At 48.6% G+C, this 21,946-nt stretch overlaps 1 protein-coding gene across 3 annotated transcripts in view; it reads left to right on the top strand.

The window, feature by feature from the left end:
- Nucleotides 1–672: 672 nt before the first annotated feature.
- LOC144821734 (general transcription factor IIE subunit 1-like) overlaps nucleotides 673–21,946 on the top strand; it is a 213,372-nt gene continuing 192,098 nt past the window's right edge. For 2 of the 3 annotated variants that reach the window (XM_078678937.1, XM_078678940.1), the window contains exon 1: nucleotides 676–742. The gene's annotated coding sequence lies outside the window, so the exon portion shown is untranslated. Of the gene's footprint in view, nucleotides 743–21,946 lie in introns of all 3 variants that reach the window. The other variant, XM_078678938.1, reaches the window with a different exon arrangement.

Here is a 21,946-nt window from a genome sequence, read left to right on the forward strand (position 1 = left end):
AATAATTTTTCAACTTGCACAATATTAAAACGGCCAAATGACAAATGTATTGCAAAGCAAACACAAGGAGATGATGGACGGAGCGCTGAAAGTTTTCAGACACTCACCCCCAGTCACAGATCTGGGCTGAATCCATCGTCGTACACACATAAACATGCTTTTTCATCTTACTGTAAATTTTGTTTCATTTTGAAAAATAAAATTGTATTTAACGGTTTATTATTGTTTATATTTTAAATTCGATATATGTGGGGGCGTCTAAATCTTTTTAAGTACTTAGGGCCTGTAAAGGTCTTAATCCCGCCCTGCATGCATCCTCCCTTGATACTTGCGCGCTGGCACGCTAACTCAGCTCTTGCTTCCCTTTGAACACGGGAAACGTGAGCTCTGGCCACGGGAGACACGTGATTTATCGGGTGTACTGTGGGTATACATGAGGTCAGGTCCAGGCATTCTGTTTAGTACTGGTGCATAATTACAGAATGAACTGCAGTTCGCGTCCTCTTATTCTACTGCATCTCTGCAGTCTGATGTCCTGGGATTATACAGCGTAACTGCTGCAAATTAGTGTTGTGCATCCGATGGCGCGTCCCCTGAACATAGGAAACGCGATGTTTGGCCCCGGGAGACACGTGACCTACCAGGTGCATTATGGGGATGCTCTGACTATTTGAACCTGACCCGCAATCATGTCGGGTTTCTCGAGCAGGTTGACTCTCAGGTACTCTTTGCGCGTGACCAGGTAAGGGGGCTCTTGCTTTTCTTTGTAGCCCGTCTGCTCACTATTTAATGAGTGTGGAGCTTACAGGCTGTTTATTTACTTGTGTTACTTCTTTTGCCCGAGCGTTCTGGGGGAAGGGGGGCCTTCGTGTAACAGCAAACAAGAGCTCGGTGTGCGACACAAAATAAACTATCTCTCTTATGTTCTTACCGCATTTCGTAATTACTGCGGTTTGTGGTATATATAGAAGATATTGGTCTAGTAATTTGGAATTGTTGAGCAAACATCGACCGGTTATATGGGAGTTTCCTTTCTGTTATTATTTCATCTCTAGCACTATAGCTTGTGGTATGGGTGTAACTGTGACTGGCTCGTTTTAGGCTTTATCAACTAGGAATCATGTGCACCTTTACACTTTCAGCCCGTTAAGATTGAGCGCTGGACTAGTCTGAAAAGGTTTTAGACGGGGGGATGCGCATATGTAATTACCTTGATCCTATAAGCATCAGTACATGTATGCTCAGGATTGTCTGAGTGTCTGAATACATTCTTCCCGTTCTGTTTACAGGGGAGACGAATATAGACGTTTGGGGCTATACATACCCCATTCCCCACTGATGCATCTCAAAGTAAATATTTTAGTTGAGAAGCCTATTGCCTATTTCGAATCCCACTTTCGATCGCATAGCACACCAACTATTGTTTTCCATGATTCATTCTTTTGATTTGTTTTATATGTTTCCTTATAGCATAGCTGCCAAGGTTTGATTGCCATGTGTGACATTTTCAAAATGTCAGTGTAATTATGAGTGACATTTCAACAACTGAGTGACATCAAGTGATCAAGACCAGGTGTAGGAGAGTAGGGTCTTCTTCCTATGGTCACCCCCACTTTTTGCTTTGCTTTACTGGTTTTCGACTTAGATATGGCTGTGGGTCTGCTAATCGGACCCGCAGCACAGATGCACTCTCTCTAAATTTACCTCATGTACTCTAGGTACATCCACAATTGGGAATTGGTTCACCTTGTCAGCCCCTGTAGAAGTGTACCCTAGGTACTCCGGGCATAGGTGTAACCAAGGCCTACCAGGGGCTGCAGCACATATTATGCCACCCCTGGCTGGCCCCTCAAATAGACACAACTGGCTGATCACGCAGCTGTGGCAAGGTCGTGTAATCACCCCTTGCCTAGGTATAATATTCCTATACCTACTTATATATAGACACATAGTAACCTGTGAGTCACTCCTATGGCAGGCCTTAACAATCCTGGAGGCAGAGTGCTTGGTTGTGTGAGATGGTGCTCTAGCATGAGCTGAGCCTGTCTGCAGCTTTCGGAACCATGTCCTTATAGCTGTTCTATGATATCGCCATACCATCTACTCTTAGGTGCATTATAATCCTCGCGGTTAATGCTAACTTTGGTTTGGCTTTATCCAAACATGTCGTGTAAGGTGTCATACGCGTTGGAATACTACCCCCTCGCCAATTCTGGCGACGGGGGTAGCATTCCACCCTTCTAGAGGGAGAAGACATGTTGTTGCTGACTATTCAGGTTAAAGTTAACCAGAGTCCCAGCGTCACAAAATGGACGCTGCTGCCACAGACACAAGTCTGACCAAATGCTGCTGGGAGTCCTTCCAGTCACGGAGGTTTGGACAATAGGTTTCCTGCCTGGAGAGGTGCGAGCACCACCCCAAACAGGACTTTGTGTATTGGGACAGGGAGGGCTGAATAGATTGAGACATTGCCTGTAGTTCTATCTGTCCAGACTCCTGACTCTCCTCCCGACACCCCCTTATCTGGTCTTCTAATTAACTGCCGTTCAGCAGTCAAACATGCCGCAGATATTGCTGCCCTCATCCTGGTCAAAAACCTAGACCTAGCCATACTAACCGAATCCTGGCTAAAGGAATACTCTTCCCCTTGCCTGGATATATTAGTCCCGCCCAACTACAACATCGCCAGACTGGATAGACACTCCAATAAGAAAGGAGGAGGCATAGCCTGCATCTACCGTTCCTCCTTGCTTGCCACAGAACTCGTAACGGACACCTCAGACTCCTGTGAATACCTTGCACTCTCCGTTTGCAGCAACTCATTACACCTCTTTAACTTGCACATCTTCTACCACCCACCAGGTCCAAACGACGCTTTCACTGATCACCTTCTGGAAATCATGACAACAAGGATTTCCTCCCAAGGCAACAGAGGTCTTCCTGGGTGATTTTAACCTGCATTGGAATGATGCGAAAGATCCCCACGTCAATGACATCAAAGACCTTCTAACTGACCAAGCCCTGACCCAAGCCTGTTCTATGCCAACCCACTCAAAAGGAGCCATCCTTGACTGGATCATTTCAAAGGAGTCCGCTGTCAAGCTTATCGCCATAGACCCCTGTGACTGGTCTGACCATCACTGCATATCCTTCATTTTACCCGGAACACGCAAAACAAAATCATCTCAACCGGTGATTCCTAAACGCTGGACCAGAGACACTAAGAACCTAGACTTTATGAAACTCGAGGCTCGCTGCAGATCTGACCTACCCCCCCTTGCACATAACCAAGGTTAACGATCTCAAAGAACACTACTCATCGTCCATTTCAAACATTCTGGACGACCTTGCCCCTCTAAAACTAAAAAGAACACAATGCAAAGACAGAAACCCTTGGTTCACTGGCTCCCTTAACTTGGAGAGAAGATCCCTACGTCAATCTGAAAGAATTTGGAGACAACACCCCTCTGCAGCGCATCTAAAACTTCTGCGTCAGGCAAGAAATGCATACAACAAGCACATAATTGCAAAAAAAATACTTCAGATCAGAATTGGGGCACGCCAAGAATAGACCCCAAAAGCTCTTTGAACTGGTCAAATTCCAATCTAATAAACTGGCTAAAACACCGAAAGAATCCCCCAAATCGCTAATATCGTCAGATGAATTCTCCTCCTTCTTCGCTGATAAAATCATGTCATTAGGAATTGAACTCAGTACCACCACCTGCCCCCAACCCCCGCCTGCTCTGCCTCACTCTTCCGCTCCTTCCATCCCGGCCTCTCTTAAAAACAAAGCCCGCTGGACTGACTTTGAATACTATAATGAAAACTCCATCTCAAAAATCCTCTCTACCTTAAAACAAAACAACCACTTCAATGACCCGCTATCCTCCAACTGCCTCGCCGTTGCCTCCCAATCCATCTTTCCTTGCTGGACTACAATTATCAACGCTTCTCTCCAGCAGGGATTGATCCCGGACCCTTTGAAAGCCGGCCAAGTCCTCCCCATCTTGAAAAAACCTTCACTGGACCCAGCCTCCCCTGACAATTTCAGACCTATCTCCAATATCCCGCTACTAGCCAAAGTATTGGGGAAGTGTGTTCAACAGCAACTTAGCCAACACATCAACAACTTCCATCTATTAGATGACTTCCAATCTGGATTCAGACCAGGGCACAGCACCGAAACTGCTATGCTCCACATCGTGGACGATGCCCTCCTAGCCCTAGACCAAGGCAAAAACTGCCTTCTAATCCTCCTTGATCTATCCTCTGCCTTCGATACGGTCAACCATGAAAAATTACTTTAACGCCTCACTCAGGATGGGTCTGGATGGCATGGTACTAGATTGGTTCAGGTCCTTCCTCCACAACCGCTCTCGGAGATTCCTCATCAACGGCAAACTATCAGCTCCCACCCCGGTCACTGTCTGAGCCCCCTAAGGTTCAACCCTCTCCCCCACCCTCTTTAACCTTTACCTAGAGCCACTCACTGAAGTTCTCCGTTCCGCCAACATCTCCTACCATATATATGCGGACGACACCCAATTATACATAAACATCTCCTCGCTCAATGAGATCCTCTCCCTGAACGAGACCCTGAAATTAACTGTCCAATGGCTAGCCAATAACCAACTCAAACTGAATGCAAAGAAAACTGAATTTCTCCTAATCTCCCCATCTAAAGCCAACCCGGAGACTCAGACCAGGATTAAGGCCATCACAGCCCTGAACTGCCCACCGACCGTTGTGGACTCTGCCAAATCCCTGGGCATTATCCTCGACAGTAACCTCAATATGAGAGACCACATTAACTCGATGGCCAAAGCAGCCAGGTTCCACTTGAGCTACCTCTGGAAGCTGAAACCTTTAATCGATGCACCGGACTTAAAAATGGCAGTTCAAGAACTTGTCATCTCCAGACTGGAATACGGCTGTTCCACCCTCACAGGATTACCTAAAACCTCCTTAGCGCCTCTAAAAGCCTGCCTCAACGCGGCTGCCAGACTACTCACAGGTACCAGGAAGTTTGACCACATCTCTCCTCACATGAAGGCGCTGAACTGGCTCCCCCTGGAAGCCAGAATCCTGTTGAAATTGGCCTGCACTATACACAAGGCCCTATACACAAACTCCCCTGCTTATTTGGCACAGAAACTAGTGATATCCGGAGGAAGCAGGAACTCCAGGTCCGCCAGAAACGTCCTGCTCCAACCTGCCGGAACCCGATCACAGAGCCTGACAAGACCCAGACTTCCAGACCTCTCTGACCCTCTCTTCACGACTGCAGCCATAGTTGAGATCCGTGGAGGTGACGAGACCCGTGGGACTGGACATCTTGGAAAGCCTGCAACTTGCTAACTGTGCAGCTCCTGAGGCATCCTCGAAGCTGTGCACTGGGAACTGAGAAACCCCGAGCCCGAGATCCACCTGCACCGAAGATCAGCTCTCCACGAGTTCTGCGTGGGGCCCTGGTAAATCTACTTCGAACTAATCCCCCTTTCAATAACCGGACGGATAATCCAGAGGTCCTTTGTAGGGAACTTATGGATAAACTTACGAAGGCCGTGGATCGAGTGGTACTAATCCGTAGGCTGAACCTAGTGGATAGAGGCCTAGGGGCCCCATGGTATAATGAACCACTTAGAGAGAAGAAACGGGGGCTACGGAAACTGGAAAGAGCCTGGCGCAAGGACTGCAGTTCCGACTCCCGGAGCCGATATATACAGGCACTCACTAGCTATAAGCAGGCGATCATAGCTAGGAAGTCCGAGTTTTTGGAGGAGAGGATTGCAACTGCCACGAATCCCCGGAAAGAAGTCTTCCGAGTCCTCACGGAGCTTAGGAAAAATAAGGAACAGACTCCAGAGTTTATTCAGGAAGACTGCCAAAAATTCCAGGACTTTTTTACTAACAAAATTACAGACCTTGTGGCTGAAATCACGGCGACCACCCAGATTTACTGCCCGCCGCAGGTTATGCCGGCTAGAATGCCAGTGATAACCCCATTAACTGCCTTACCCTTGATTACAAGGGAGAGGCTGTCTTCTCTTATGGGGCGGGTCAAGTCGGGCTCCAGGTCTGATCCGTGCCCACCCGAAGTGTTCAAACTGGCACTCCCTGGTATAGAGGAAGATGTGCTGAGCCTCCTAAACCTATCTTTACAGGTAGGACAAGTGCCTCTTTCCTTCAAAGAAGCCCGGCTGATCCCCCTGCTGAAAAAAACGGGGGCGGACGTGAAATGTCTGAAAAATTTCAGACCAATCTCCCAGCTACCATTCCTGGCGAAAGTGCTGGAGCAACACGTTCTCACTACTCTGTCGGAGCACCTGGAAAGTAACGTCCTGTTAGCGCCGAATCAGGCAGGCTTTCGTGCGAATCATAGCACGGAGCTTGTCATGCTGTCGATTGTAGATGAACAGAGCAGACAAGAAAACTCCGGGTGCCCTGGTGCTGTTGGACCTCTCCGCGGCATTTGACACCGTGTGTCATAAACAACTATTGTCCCGGATGAGGGAGTTCGGCATTCAGGGCACAGCACTTGCATGGTTCACATCCTTTCTTCAAGGGAGGATGCAGAGAGTGCAACTTGGTGACCTGTTTTCCACCGCAACATCGATCACCTGCGGAGTACCGCAAGGGTCTGCTCTGTCACCCCTTCTGTTCAATATCTACCTACAGCCTCTGATTCTAATGCTCAAGCAAATGGACTGCCAGGTGTATAACTATGCGGATGACACCCAAATCATCATCCAACTGGATGATGGCCAGGATGCCTTCGCAAGACTGCAAAACATTGAGAAGTACAGCCAACTGGATGTCCAGGAATTCCCTAAAGATCAATCCGGATAAGACCAAGGTGTTGCCTATTACCATCGCTGGCAACCCATGGAATGATCAATTTTGGCCTAGGGAGCTGGGTATGCCCCCGGAATCGGCGGCAGTGGTCAAAAGCCTGGGCATCGATGTGGACGGTAAATTGTCCATGAAAAACAAATTACGGCGGTAGTCGGCACCTGTGTCGGCCTTCTCCGACAACTCAGGAAAGTCGCCTCGTTGCTATCCTTATCCACCTTGAGGAGTGCGGTCTCTGCTAGGATTCTAGCCAGGCTGGATTATGGCAACTCGTTGTATATAGGATTACCGCAAAGACTCCTTAATAAAATGCAGGTTGTCATGAATGACGCTGCTAGACTCATCTTTAAAAAGCCGAGGAACACGCATGCATCCCCTGTGAGAAGTTGGCCTGATGTGCAGTGTTCACTATTCTAGTGATCACTATATATCCGTCCAAACAACCCTTATTGATGATTGGTTGTAAGTCAACCTTATAGACCAGCTATCCTAGTAGCATGGATACGAGCAGTCTAAGGCTAAGACTCTAGAGGGCGTGTTAAGCCAGCTGTTTTACCATCACATTACCCCTTGAACACCCAGTGAAAGGACACCACACAAGTGTTATGAAAATAAACAATGTATTTATTAGAATCACAACAACCCTGTACTCTTTATGAGGACAGGGTGCTAAGCACACAACAAAACTCTTATGAAAATACTTAAGTTAGCACGTTATACACAAATGCCCGAGGGGCACGAAAAACCATATACTCTAAAAGTGGAATGCGAGATTACTAGCAGGTAAGTACAGTACTAATAGGCTTTGGAATCGCTAGGACTTGACTAGGGAATCGTTAGATTACTTCTAGGAGACCTAGGGGACTCGGGTGCAGAGTGTGCACTCTCACGCGGGATGCGGGACAAAGTCTATGGAAGCTATTAAAGGCAAAGTTAGTGTTCACGGGCGAACCCGACCTGGTAGGGAGAAAACGACAGTGGATCCTGACCCTTGGATAGTGAGGCTATGCTGGGACACCGAAGTGCCGAAGTTACCTAGCCCAGGGGCTGCAGCTGCATAGGTCTGAAAAGACGTCGGGAATCTCGTTGCCGGACCAGGAGCCTGGAAGAAGGAAGTTGCTGGCAGGCGACCAGTGAAGGAAAGTTCGATGGATCCAAGCCTGGATCAAGGAAGAAGGAAACCTGAAAGCAGAGGGGACCAAGTTCTTGAATCACTAGCCAGTGATTAAGTGGGCACCAGGATGGCACCGGGCGAAGTCACCGCAGTCAGGTGAGTGGGCCCTGCTGGGCTCTGCAGTCTCTCGGACCAGGAGGCGTTGTCGGCGACCAGGATGGAGGTGCGAGCTGTCCCACGAAGGTTCTTGCTGTCGACGTCGCTGGACCCAGGATTGGGCAACAAGTCTTGGCAAATGCAAGGCCCACGCGGTGGACCTAAAATGGCGTCTTAGCCGGACCAGGAGGGTCCAGGGTACTTCTCCGATGGAGGGAAGCAAGGGCCAGTCTGGAGCAACCAGACCAGCAGCAGGGTTGTCGTCGGGCGTCGTTCGGAAGGCCACAAGCCAGCGGGCTAGTAGCCAAACAACGCGGTGAGCAGCAGAAAGCAGAAGGGCCCCACGCCGATCGTGGAGATGCTGGGGGGCTGCTCTTCGGTGCTGGAGCTGCTCAGGGTGGGGGCTTCTCGGACCCCAAAGCACTCACCAGGAAATTACTCGGTGGGCTTGCTGTGCAGAAGTCGTGCAGTCTTGGCGATGGCCGGTCCCTCGAGGTCTCGTCGCACCCACGGTTCTCAGCTGTGCTGTAGAGGTGGGTAGAGGTCAGAGGTGCCAGGGAAGCCGGGTCTCGTCGAGCTGGGCAGTCGGATTCCGGAGGAAGGACGTGCAGCAGACCGCAGTGTTCTTGGATGGTGCCTGCGGATGCAGGGTGACTACTCCTTAGCCACAAGGGAGAATCTTGAGGAAGAAATCGTGAAGTCCTTTCGTGGAAAGTGGTATCTTGATTCCAAAGATAATCTGATTTGGAAGGGGGCCAGTCTCTACCTTTATCTTGGAAAAGGGGGCTGGCACGCGACTAAGTCCTGCCCTAGGGGTGGGACCAGGAGGGGGGTGGTTACACCCACTTCCTTGGCGGGCTTTTCCCCAGCACAGGGTCTGGAGTGTCCCTGGAACTGGTTTAAGCCAGCCTATGCACAGTGAGCACCGGGGTGCCACGTGCAGTCACCTTCCTCTGAAGCCCTGCCTACCTACAATACACAAAACCCTGTCTGGGACGGTGCTGGCACCGCCCCTGGCAGGAAACCCTTTGTCCTTATCTCCTGCTCTGGGAGGACTCCCAGCAGCAGGAGGGCAGACTTGTGTCTCGGTGGCAGCATCCATTTTGTGGAGCTGAGGCTCTGTTCGACTTTAACCGGGGTTACAGGCTACATGCATGTCGTGTCCCTCTAGAAGGGTGGAATGCTAACCCCGTCGCCAGAATTGGCGAGGGGTTAGTATTCCAAGTCGTATGACACCTTACTCGACATGTTTTGATAAAGCGATACCAGAGTTGGCATTTAACCGCGAGGATTATAATGCACTTAAGAGTATATGGTATGCGATATCATGGAAACGGCTAAGGGATAGATCCCGAAAGCCGCAGACAGGCTCAGCTCATGCCAGAGCACCATCTCACACGATTCCAAGCACTCTGCCTTCAGGATTGTTAAGGCCTGCCATAGGAGTGACTGATAGGAGATCTGTGTGTCCATTTTTAGGGTTAGATATAGGTATACTATATCTAAAGCAAAGGGTGATTACACCACCTTGCCCCAGCTGTCAAGCAGCCAGTTGTGTCAGATTTGGATGGCCAGCCAGGGGTGGCATAATACATGCTGCAGCCCCTGGTAGGCCCTGGGTACACCTATGCCCTGGGTACCTAAGGTACACTGTACAGGGACTGGTAAGGTGACTCAGTATCCAATTTAGATATGTACCTAAGGTACATGGAATCCATTTTACAGAGAGAGCAGTAGGCCTGGGGTCCTGAATAGCAGGGCCCCAGGTCAACTAAGTCAGAAAACCAGCAAAACACCAGGCAAAAAGTTGGGGGCAACCATAGTCAGGGATCTACCTTCCTACATCCCCCCTCTTGCGTGAACTACACTGGCTGCCAGTCAAGCAAAGGCTAATGTTCAAGGGGCTGTGCATAGTCCATAAAGCCCTTTATGGTAGGGCACAAAGCTACATGAAATCACGCCTGACTCTCTACAGGCCGGGTAGGGCGTTAAGATCTGCAGAAGCTACCCTCCTTGTTCAACCACGCTGTAGACTGGCTACTGTGGGAGGTCGTGCTTTCTCTTACACACTCCCAGCTCTCTGGAATAAATTGCCACTGGAACTGCGGAAAGAAACCAAGCTGCTGCCCTTCCGAAAGAAATTAAAAACTGTGCTCTTTCAGCAAGCGTGGGGTTGCCCCTGATTTGTGACCAGCTGTATCTTTCTGAACCGCCATGCGGACCCTGACAAAGCGCTTAGGGACCCCTGGGTTATAATGCGCTATATAAATCAAATAAATAAATAAATAAATTCTGCTGGTGTTCTGCTCGACGCGTTGTCCGGTTGCTGGCCCGTTGGCTAGTGGCCTTTGTGACGACAATCCTTTTGAACCACCTCGCTGGTCTGGTTGCTCCAGACTGGCCCTTGCTTCCCTGCAAAGGTGAAGCACCTCAGACCTTGCTGGTCTGCACCAGAAGCCTTTGTTGTATCCTGCGTGGGTTGCCTTTGCCAAGGCTCGTTGACTCCAATCCGGAAGTCTACCCCTCCATCTGCGAGAACCTTCGTGGGACAGCTTGTCTCAAGCACCTGGTCGTCGTCGACGCCTCCTGGTCCACGTGGCTGCAAAGACAAGCTTCAAGACAGCACCTGATTGCTCCTCGACATCGTCTGGTTCCATCCTGGTTCCACCCGGTCACTGGCTAGTGACCCAGACTCTGTCCCCTCTGCTTTCAGGTCCTCTTCATCCTCGATCCACCCTTGGATCCACCCGGACATCTTCCTCCTGGTCGCCTGCAGCATCTTTCTTCAAGGCTCCATAGGAATCAACGACGAAACCCGACGCATCTTCACACCTATGCACCCGCCGTCCGTGGGTGAGGTAACGCGAGTACTTCGGTGCTCCCAAGGGTATTGACTATTCAAGTGTCTAGGTTTTTAGTTGTTTCCTCCTAGCTAAACGGAAGTGTCCTAAATCCTTCTAACTCTAACTTCTAAGTTCCCATTGACTTTGCATTGACTCACGCGTGTGTGTAAAGACACTGCACACGCCACCTGTGGGCCTCCTACTTCTAAACTAAGGTTCAGATAGTGTAGCCCCAGCGATTCTCTAGGCCGTAGGCCTTTCTTTTTCTCGTGACGTGGTACTTATACCACTTTCTTAATATATGGTTTGCTTCGCCCCTAGGGCCTAACCGTAAATTGTGCAACTTAACGTATTCTGACTAAGTATCTTGTTGTTTGCTTTGGCCTCTGATCTCATAAAGAGTTCAGAGGAGTGTGTTAGTAAATAAATACATATATATTTTATATTTATCCTGTGTGGTGTCCTATCATTTGGTATACAAAGGGTTACATATGGTAAAACAGCTGGCTTTACACGCCCTCAAGAGTCTTTTAGCCTAAGACTGTTCTGTCCACGCTACCACTAGAATAGCTGGTCTATAAGGGTGACTTACAACCATCACCATAAGGGTTGTTTGGACTGGTGCAAGGTGATCACTAGAATAGTGAACATCATATACCAGGCCAACTTCTCACAATGGTGTGCAGCGTTTGGGATTAGAGCTTGCTATTGTTTTACCACTTGTAATCTTAAGATATCATTTGAAAGATCACATAGGTACCTATAGGTACATATAGAAACAAGTCTTAGTATACTTAAGTTCTACTGAACTTAGCTGTTGTAGAGCCTGGGCCTAGCACACCCTGACTACAACTCCTAGAAAGGTTCTGTAGGAAAACAAATAGTGTAGGTAGGTGCAACACCACACCTCACTAGAAACCATGTCTCAGACAGTGAACCCCAGTGGTTCTCTGCCTGTAGAGGTAGATCCCTTGAGGACTGCTTCGAGATATGAAACCTTAGCCTTCCAAGAATTGAGACAATTGTGTACTTCTAGAAGGCTAAAACAGGGTTCAAACCCTACCCTCAGATTCCTGGTTGAGCTCTTAGAAGAGTAATAATAATAATAAGGTAGTTTATAAAGCGCCTGGTTACGCCATCCCGGCGTGTCCCCGCGCTGTGGAGAGCAAAAACCTGCCAGATACGATCAGCAAAAAAAAAACCTTTCCATATAAACGCGCCCCTAAATAGTAAACAGATGAGTTTTGAGGAGATTCCTGAACTTGGCCTCGGACCTTTCCAGTCTTAGATCCACTAGAAATTTGTTCCAGCTGTGAGCGACAATGACTCTGAAAGAACGTCCCCCCCATTCTGGCTTTCTGTATCCGAGGGATTTCAAGCCGCCCTGTCCCACCTGAGCGTAGAGCTCTGCCTGGCACATACCATGTAACCAGGTCTCCCAGGTAAGGAGGGGCATTGTGCCAGAGAATACGATGGCATATAAGGAGGGATTTAAACAGGACAATCTTCTTGACCGGTATGATGCTCAACAGCCACCTAAGACAGGTGGTTGAGGTAGTGCAGATGATAATGCTGATACTATTGAACCAGAAGAAGAGGAGGGGGTAGAAGAGGGAGATTCTGATCTAGAGACAAACAGCCAGGTCCCAGTCAGCAGACTTAGCCAGGCTAACCCAAGCATACATGGGAGTCCGTATGGGCAGCCCCCGTACAGACCCCCAAGTGGGCTTAACCAGAGGCAGAGGAGAGGAAGATCCCACTCCAGGGAATCTCTCCAATCTCATGCTTGAAATGCCTCTCATGGCCCTGCTCAGAGAGGGATGACCTCCCCTCAGAGAAGGGAACATGAGGCCAAAATGAGAGAGGCTGCTCTAAGGATTGAAAGGCAAGAACTTAAAGTTGCCTTGGCCAAAGAGAAGCTTGCTCGTGCTAGAGAGCATAGAGAGTGAGTTAGAACCCACTGGTGGCAGCAATATCCCTAAGGATAAAGATAGGTCCTATGAGAATAGACACCTAAGCAAGATGGTGCACCCCTACAAAGAAGGGGATGACATCTACAAATGGATAACTGCTTTGGAGAGGGCCTGCAAAGTACAGCAGGTACCCCTGCTAAAAATGGATCCGAGACACAAGAGAGGCTAACATTGAGCTACTAATAGAAACCTGCGAGAGAGACTTAAAGACACCTAACAACTTGCAGAATGTAAATGAGCTGACAGAACACTATCTAACTTCAGTCGGAAATATAGTCAACACCTTGCCATTAAAACTAAAAAGAATCACGGAGAAGACGAAAAATCCTTGGTTTGACGGATCACTAAACGAAGATAGGCGCAAACTGAGAATGGTGGAAAGAAAATGGAGACAACACCCATCATCCCCTGAGCTGAAAGCCCTTAGAAAAATGAGAAACGAATATAACAATAAGATCATCAATTCCAAACAGGAGTTTATAAGAGTGGAATTGGACAATGCCAAAAACAGACCACGAAAACTCTTTGAAATCCTGAAGCAACAATCGAACAAACTAGCCAAAACAGCTCATGAATACGCAAAAACGACGCTTAGCAGTGAGGAATTCTCAACGTTCTTCACAAAGAAGGCCAAATCGCTGGAAACAGAACTCTTAAGCGCCGCGACTAAACCCCCCAACCAACTAATGGCTATAGGCGAGGCCAACCCGACTGCTGGATGTAGAAATACAAAAAATAAGGCAAACTGGGACACATTCGATCTATATGATCAGGCCACGATAGCCAAAACGCTTTCCAAAATCAAACCTAACAACCATTACCAAGATCCCTTACCAGCGAAATGCGTAAGAGGAATTAGCCATATTGTGTTACCAATCTGGACCAAAATAATAAACGCATCACTATCACAGGGGATCCTCCCTGACTGCCTGAAAACAGGTCAAGTGGTCCCTCTGATCAAAAAAGCAACTGCGGATATTACTGACCCGAATAACTTTCGACCTGTGACCAACATCCCCCTATTGGCCAAATTAATTGAGAAATGCGTGCAGGGCCAGCTGAGCCAACACATCTCTAAGTTCTCACTACTAGATGAATGCCAATCAGGATTCAGATCAGGGCATAGCACGGAAACAGCGATCCTCCATATTGTGGATGACGCACTACAAGCACTTGATCGAAATCAAGCATGCTTACTAATTCTCCTAGACCTGTCATCTGCATTCGACACAGTTAACCACGAAGCTTTACTGGCCAGGCTAAAGGACAGAATGGGACTGTCCGGAAATGTGCTGAAATGGTTCGACTCGTTCCTACGAAACAGAACACAACGTTTCCTGGTCAACCAATCAATATCACTACCGTGCCCCAACTCGATTGGGGTTCCACAAGGATCAACATTATCCCCGGATCTGTTCAACCTCTATGTAGAACCCCTTACAGCAATTCTCAGCAACTCAAAAATATCCTACCATATGTATGCGGACGACACGCAGATATATCTAAAGATATCTTCCCTTAAAGACATTGAACGGATGAATGAAACACTAAAAATGACAATGGAATGGTTAACTACTAACCACTTGAAGCTAAATGCTCAGAAAACTGAATTCTTACTTGTCTCTCCACCAAGGAGCGTTACAGAAATAAAAGAGTGGACCAAACTGGTGACGGCGCTCAACTGCACCCAGACGCTCGTCAACTCAGCCAAATCACTGGGAATTACTTTAGATGAGAACCTTGACATGAAAGCTCACATTAATTCAATGGCCAAAAGCGCCCGCTTCCACCTGAACTACCTAAGAAAACTGAAACCATTTATCTCGGAATCTGATCTGAAACTAGCAACCCAATCCTTAGTCATCTCGAGAATTGAATATGGTTGCACTACCTTAGCGGGTTTACCAAAAACCTCCACAGCGCCACTAAAAGCCTGCCTCAACGCTGCGGCGAGACTCATCTCGGGCTCAAGGAAGTTTGACCACATATCCCCACACTTGAAAGCTCTAAACTGGCTACCCTACGAGGCCAGGATTCAACTAAAGATTGCATGTATCACCCATAGAGCACTTCACCACAATACTCCCGGATACCTATCCAAGAAAATTGAGCTGTCAGGAGGAAACAGACCGGCCAGGAGCGCCAAGGAGTTGGTGTTGAGACCAGCCATCTTCAAAAAGAAAAAAACTTATGACAGAGCGTTCTCCGGAGCAGCTCCTAGAATCTGGAACTCACTCCCCCCTAGCATTAGGAAGACTCCGAACACAGCAACATTTAAGCGGGAAGCGAAGAGCTTCTTAATGAGTAAATACCTTACATAGAAAACTGCATGGAACGCTATGTGCTACAGACCTGTACTCAAACTAAACACTTACGTCCTCGAAAGAGAATGTTCGACGGGAATTAGATGAAAGAGAAACAATGAGGCAAAACCGATGACACCTCTTGTGATTAATCCGAACACCTACTGCTACCTCTTGTTAAAGTGAACTTATCTGAAACCATATAACCTACTACCTCTTATATACGACGAAAATGACTATGTTAATATCTTATGCTTTATAGTACGGTATAATGTAATAGATAGCCTCTCTAATTGAAGGTATTTATTTATGCATTCACTAAAGCCTTATAATTATCTACCTCACACCTTATATGCTCGAATTGAAGGTGGCTATTTATGCACTCACGAAAGCCTTATAATTATCTACCTCACACTTATATGCGGTTTAATGGACTTCATATTATTAATTTGCTTAGCTTACCTCTATGTAAAGCGCTCTGATACCCACGGGTCTTGTTCGCGCTATATAAAACTTTCAATAAATAAATAAATAAATAAATACCCCAAAGTCAGTGGGCAGCAATCTTATGGCTCTCCTTTTCAGAAAAAGGTAGTGATAAGCTCCTCAGTTAGTGATGCTAACAACTACCCTGTCCTGAAGAGTGCTGTGATGGGTTTGGCCTAACCACTTAACAATAAAGGTGGTTGTTCAGGGATACCCAGAAGACAGACTCAGGACTGGACTGATTTTGTTGATTGTGCCACTAAGGCTCTGGAAGGCTGGTTATTGGGAAGTCAAGTTAGGGACTATACAGGATTGTATAATTTGATCATGAGAGAGCAAATCCTTAACTGTCAAAACCAGTTATTGCATCAATACCTCATGCACTCTGATCTGACCTCTCCCCAAGAATTGGAAAAGAAGGCAGACAAATGGGTCAGAACCAGGATTAAGCAAAAAACCAGAACCAGGGCGGTGAAAAGAAAAAAGCAGACCAGAAGGGTAATGAGCAGAAACCAAAAGACCAGAAGTCTTCACCAGGCCCCCAAATGGCACAGGGGGAGGGTGGCTCCAAAAAGAACAAACAGAAACAAGATGGCCCAAAGAAGCCCTGGTGTGGATACTGTAAATCAGTCTCTCACTGGTTTAGTGAGTGCACCAAGAAGGGCACCGCACCAACCACCATTGCCCCTAAGGCAACTAGTCCCCCTAGTCCAGCGGTTAGTGGTGGTTCCCAGCAAAAGGGTGTAGTAGGGTTGACCCTGGGAACTGAGGTGGACTCTGGCCTAGTCAGAGTCCCAACTCAGGCTGTTATTGTCTGTGATGGGGACATAGCAATGTCCTCTACTGTAAGTCCCAGTAATCTGAGCAGATACAGGCAGACACCTTGTATTAATGACAAGATGGCTCAGGCCTACAGGGACACATGTGCCAGTGTCACCATGGTGACATCTAACTTTGTGGACCCTAACCAGATCATACTAGGTGAGACCTACCTAGTGACCAACGCTAGCAATGCCACTACCTCCCATAGTATGGCAGTTGTTAACTTCTCCTGGGGAGGGGTAACTGGCCTCAAGAGTTGTGGTGAGTTCAGACCTTCCTGTAGAATGTCTGTTAGGTAATGATCTTGAAACCTCAGTCTGGTCTTAGGTAGAGTATAGGACCCATGCAGAAATGCTGGGAATATCAGCACATGTCCTTGCTGTGACCAGGTCACAGGCCAAAAAGTGCTTACCTGAACAGGTGCTGCATCTTGGAACAATAGACCAGACACCACCCAAGAGAGAGAGCAAGAGGGTTAAGGCAGTGCCTTCCCCACTGCCTCAGGTTGAGGATCACCCCTCCCAGGAGGATGATTCTGAGATCCAAAAGGGAACTGTCCTAGAAGAGCTTGACCCTGATCAGGTGGAGTTTCTTGGGACAGGGGGACCTTCAAGGGCAGATCTGAGGCAGGCACAATTAGACTGTTCCTCTCTTGAACCCCTCAGACAGCAAGCTGCTGCTGAGGCTGCTGGGAATGCTCAAGGTACTCATAAAGTGTATTGGGATGATGGGCTCCTTTATTCAGAGGCTAGAGGCCCCAAGCCTGGTGCTTCCAGGAGGTTGGTTATACCTCTGCAATTTAGGGGCTTCCTTCTTACCTTGGCCCATGATATTCTCTTAGCAAGACACCTGGGCCAGAACAAGACTTGGGACAGACTTGTCCCTCACTTTCACTGTCCCCACATGTCAGAAGATACCAAGGAGTTTTGTCGCTCCTGTGTTACCTGCCAAGCCAGTGGCAAATCAGGTGGCACAACAAAGGTCCCCCTCATACCACTACCTGTGGTGGGGGTACCCTTTGAGAGAGTGGGGATAGACATTGTAGGACCAATGGACCACAAACCGCATCTGGGCACAGATTTATACTGGTGGTAGTGGATCATGCCACCAGGTATCCAGAAGCTATTCCCCTGAGGACCACAACAGTTCCTGTTGTGGCAAGGGCCCTACTTGGAGTTTTCTCCAGAGTGGGGTTTCCAAAGGAGGTTGTCGCTGACAGAGGTGCAAACTTCATGTCAGGATATCTAACTGCAATGTGGAAGGAGTGTGGTGTCAACTATAAGTTCACCACCCCCTATCACCCACAGTGCAATGGGCTTGTGGAAAGATTCAACAAGACCCTCAAAGGGATGATAAAAGGTTTACCAGAAAAGCTGAGGCGAAGGTGGGACATCCTTTTACCCTGCCTTCTGTTTGCTTACAGGGAGGTTCCACAAAAGGGGGTTGGCTACAGCCCTTTTGAGCTTTTGTTTGGGCATCCTGTAAGAGGACCCCTATGTCTTGTGAAGGAAGGATGGGAGTTACCTCTCAAAAAGCCTAAGCAGGACATAGTGCACTATGTACTTGGTCTCCACTCCAGGATGGCTGAGTATATGGAGAAGGCTTCTAAAAACCTTGAGGCTAGCCAAGAAATTCAGAAAGCGTGGCATGACCAAAAGGCTGTGCTGACTGTGTACCAGCCAGGACAGAAAGTGTGGGTGTTGGAGCCAGTAGCCCCAGCAGCACTCCAGGACAAGTGGTCTGGACCCCATACAATAGTTGAACAGAAGGGCAAAGCCACCTACTTGGTGGACCTTGGGACTCCCAGAAGCCCCCACAGGGTGCTTCATGTCAACAGACTCAAAGCATTTGTCGACAGGGCAGACATGGGCTTGCTCATGGCTACAGATGAGGGACAGGAGGAAGAGAGTGACCCTCTCCCAGACCTGCTTACTCTGAACCCTGATGATGGTTCAGTAGATGGTGTAGTCTTTGCTGACAGCCTCTATGAACATCAGCAACTGGACTGCAGACAAGTTCTTCAGTCCTTCAGACATCTGTTTTCCCTGACCACAAGTCAGACAAGCTGGTGCACCCACGAGGTGGACACTGGTGACAGTCTGCCTGTCAAGAGTAAAATCTACAGGCAACCTGACCATGTCAGGGACTGCATTAGGACAGAGGTCCAAAAGATGTTGGAGCTGGGAGTTATTGAGCCCTCAGAGAGCCCTTTGGCCAGTCCAGTAGTCCTGGTGCCAAAACCTCACACACAAGATGGTAAGAGAGAGATGAGGTTTTGTGTGGACTACAGAGGTCTCAATGCTGTCACTAGGACAGATGCCCACCCCATCCCCAAGGCAGATGAGCTCATTGATATGTTGTCTTCTGCCAAGTTCTTGAGCACATTTGACCTGACAGCAGGCTACTGGCAAATCAGATTAGCTGAGGATGCAAAAGCCAAGACATCATTTTCGACCCCAGGAGGACATTATCAATTTGTGGTAATGCCCTTTGGTTTGAAGAATGCACCTGCCACTTTCAAAAGGCTGGTGAATCAAGTTCACAGGACTGGATGACTATTGTGCAGCTTATCTGGATGATGTTGCTGTCTTTAGCTCCACCTGGGAGGATCACCTGGTCCACCTGAGGAATGTTTTGGAGGCCCTGCAGAAGGCAGGCCTCACTATCAAGGCCACAAAGTGCCAGATAGGGCAGAGCAAGGTTATGTACCTGGGCCACCTGGTAGGTGGGGGTCCGGTTCAACCACTGGAGAGCAAGATCCAGACCATCAGAGACTGGACTCCTCCAATCACCCAGACACAGGTCAGAGCTTTCTTGGGCCTTTCTGGGTACTACAGGAAGTTTGTTAAAAACTGTGGGTCCATTGTGACACCACTGAATGACTTAACTTCCAAAAAGAAAACAAAGAAAGTTCAGTGGACAGTTATCTGTCAAAAAGCATTTGATGACCTGAAGCAGGCCATGTGTATTGCACCTATTCTGAAAAGTCCAGATTACTCCAAAGAGTTCATAGTCCAAACAGATGCTGCTGAGTTGGGTGTGGGAGCTGTACTTTCACAACTGAATATAGATGGTCAAGACCAGCCCATTGCTTTCATAAGCAGAAGGCTGACCCCTAGAGAGAAATGTTGGTCAGCTATAGAGAGGGAGGCCTTTGCTGTGGTTTGGGCCCTGAAGAAGCTGAGGCCATACTTGTTTGGCACTCACTTCAAGATTCAGACCGACCACAAGCCCCTCCTATGGCTAAATCAGATGAAGGGTGAAAACCCTAAACTTCTTAGGTGGTCCATTTCCCTACAGGGGATGGACTTTACAGTGGAACATAGACCTGGGACTGACCATGCAAATGCAGATGGACTCTCCAGATATTTCCACTTAGAACATGAAGACCCAACTGGTCAAGGTTAGTCTAATGTCCCTAAGTTGGGGGGGGGGGGTTGTGTAGGAGAGTAGGGTCTGCTTCCTATGGTCACCCCCACTTCTTGCTTTACTGGTTTTTGACTTAGATATGGCTCTGGGCCTGCTAATCAGACCCACAGCACAGATGCACTCTCTAAATTAACCTCATGTACTCTAGGTACATCCACAATTGGGAATTGGTTCGCCTTGTCAGCCCCTGTAGAAGTGTACCCTAGGTACTCAGGGCATAGGTGTAACCAAGGCCTACCAGGGGCTGCAGCATGTATTATGCCTCCCCTGGCTGGCCCCTCAAATAGAAACAACTGGCTGATCACTCAGCTGGGGCAAGGTCGTGTGATCACCCCTTGCTTAGGTATAATATTCCTATACCTACTTATATATAGACACATAGTAACCTGTGAGTCAGTCCTATGGCAGGCCTTAACAATCCTGGAGGCAGAGTGCTTGGTTATGTGTGAGATGGTGCTCAAGCACGAGCTGAGCCTGTCTGCAGCTTTCGGAACCATGTCCTTATAGCTGTTCTATGATATCGCCATACCATATACTCCTAAGTGCATTATAATCCTCGCGGTTAATGCTAACTTTGGTTTGGCTTTATCCAAACATGTTGTGTAAGGTGTCATACGCTTTGGAATACTACCCCCTCGCCAATTCTGGCGACGGGGGTAGCATTCCACCCTTCTAGAGGGAGAAGACTTGTTGTTGCTGACTATCCCCGTTAAAGTTAACCAGAGCCCCAGCGTCCCAAAATGGACACTGCTGCCACAGACACAAGTCTGACCTGCTGGGAGTCCTTCCAGTCACGGAGGTTTGGACAATAGGTTTCCTGCCTGGAGAGGTGCGAGCACCACCCCAAACAGGACTTTGTGTATTGGGACAGGGCTGAATAGATTGAGACACTGCCTGGAGCACCCCAGGTGCTCCATGCATACCCCGGTTCAAACCGGTTGCTGGGGCACTCCAGCCCCAGCTCTGGCGCGAAACTGGACAAAGGTCCCACCCATAGGAGGGACCTAGAAAGGAATCCAGCCCCTTTTAGTTGTATAAAGGTAGGAGCTGAGTCCTGATACTTTAGATTAATCCTGAACCGAAACTTGACACAAAACTCTGGACCTTCGACGTTCTGCTGAAGCTGAAGACTGAAGAATCTCCCTTGTGGCCAAGGAGTAACCACCCTCGGCGACAAGCACCATCCAGCAAATCAACGACTTGCTTTGTTGACGTTCCCGCCGGAACCCGAGCACAGAGCCTGACAAGACCCAAACTTCCGGACCTCTCTGACCCTCTCTTCACGACTGCAGCATAGCTGAGATCTGTGGAGGCGACGAGACACATGGGACCGGACATCTTGGAAAGCCTGCAACTTGCTAACTGTGCAGCTCCTGAGGCATCCTCGAAGCTGTGCACTGGGGACTGAGAAACCCCGGACCCGAGCTCCACCTGCACCGAAGATCAGCCCTCCACTCTCCATGAGTTCTGCGTGGGGCCCTTCTGCTTGTTTTCTGCTCGACGTGTTCTCCGGTTGCTGGCCCGTTGGCTAGTAGCCTCTGTAACGACAATCCTTTTCAACCACCTTGCTGGTCTGGTTGCTCCAGACTGGCCCTTGCTTCCCTGCAAAGGTGAAGCACCTCAGACCTTGCTGGTCTGCACCAGAAGCCTTTGTTGTATCCTGCGTGGGTTGCCTTTGCCAAGGCTCGTTGACTCCAATCCGGAAGCCGGCCCCTCCAGCTGCGAGAACCTTCGTGGGACAGCTCGTCTCCAGCACCTGGTAGTCGTCGACGCCTCCTGTTCCACGTGGCTGCAAAGACCAGCTTCAAGACAGCACCTGATTGCTCCTCGACATAGTCTGGTTCCATCCTGGTTCCACCCGGTCACTGGCTAGTGGCCCAGACTCTGTCCCCTCTGCTTTCAGGTCCTCTTCATCCTCAATCCACCCTTGGATCCACCCGGACATCTTCCTCCTGGTCGCCTGCA

Source organism: Lissotriton helveticus, chromosome 2_2 (genome assembly GCF_964261635.1).
Source record: "Lissotriton helveticus chromosome 2_2, aLisHel1.1, whole genome shotgun sequence".
NCBI classification, from domain to species: domain Eukaryota; kingdom Metazoa; phylum Chordata; class Amphibia; order Caudata; family Salamandridae; genus Lissotriton; species Lissotriton helveticus.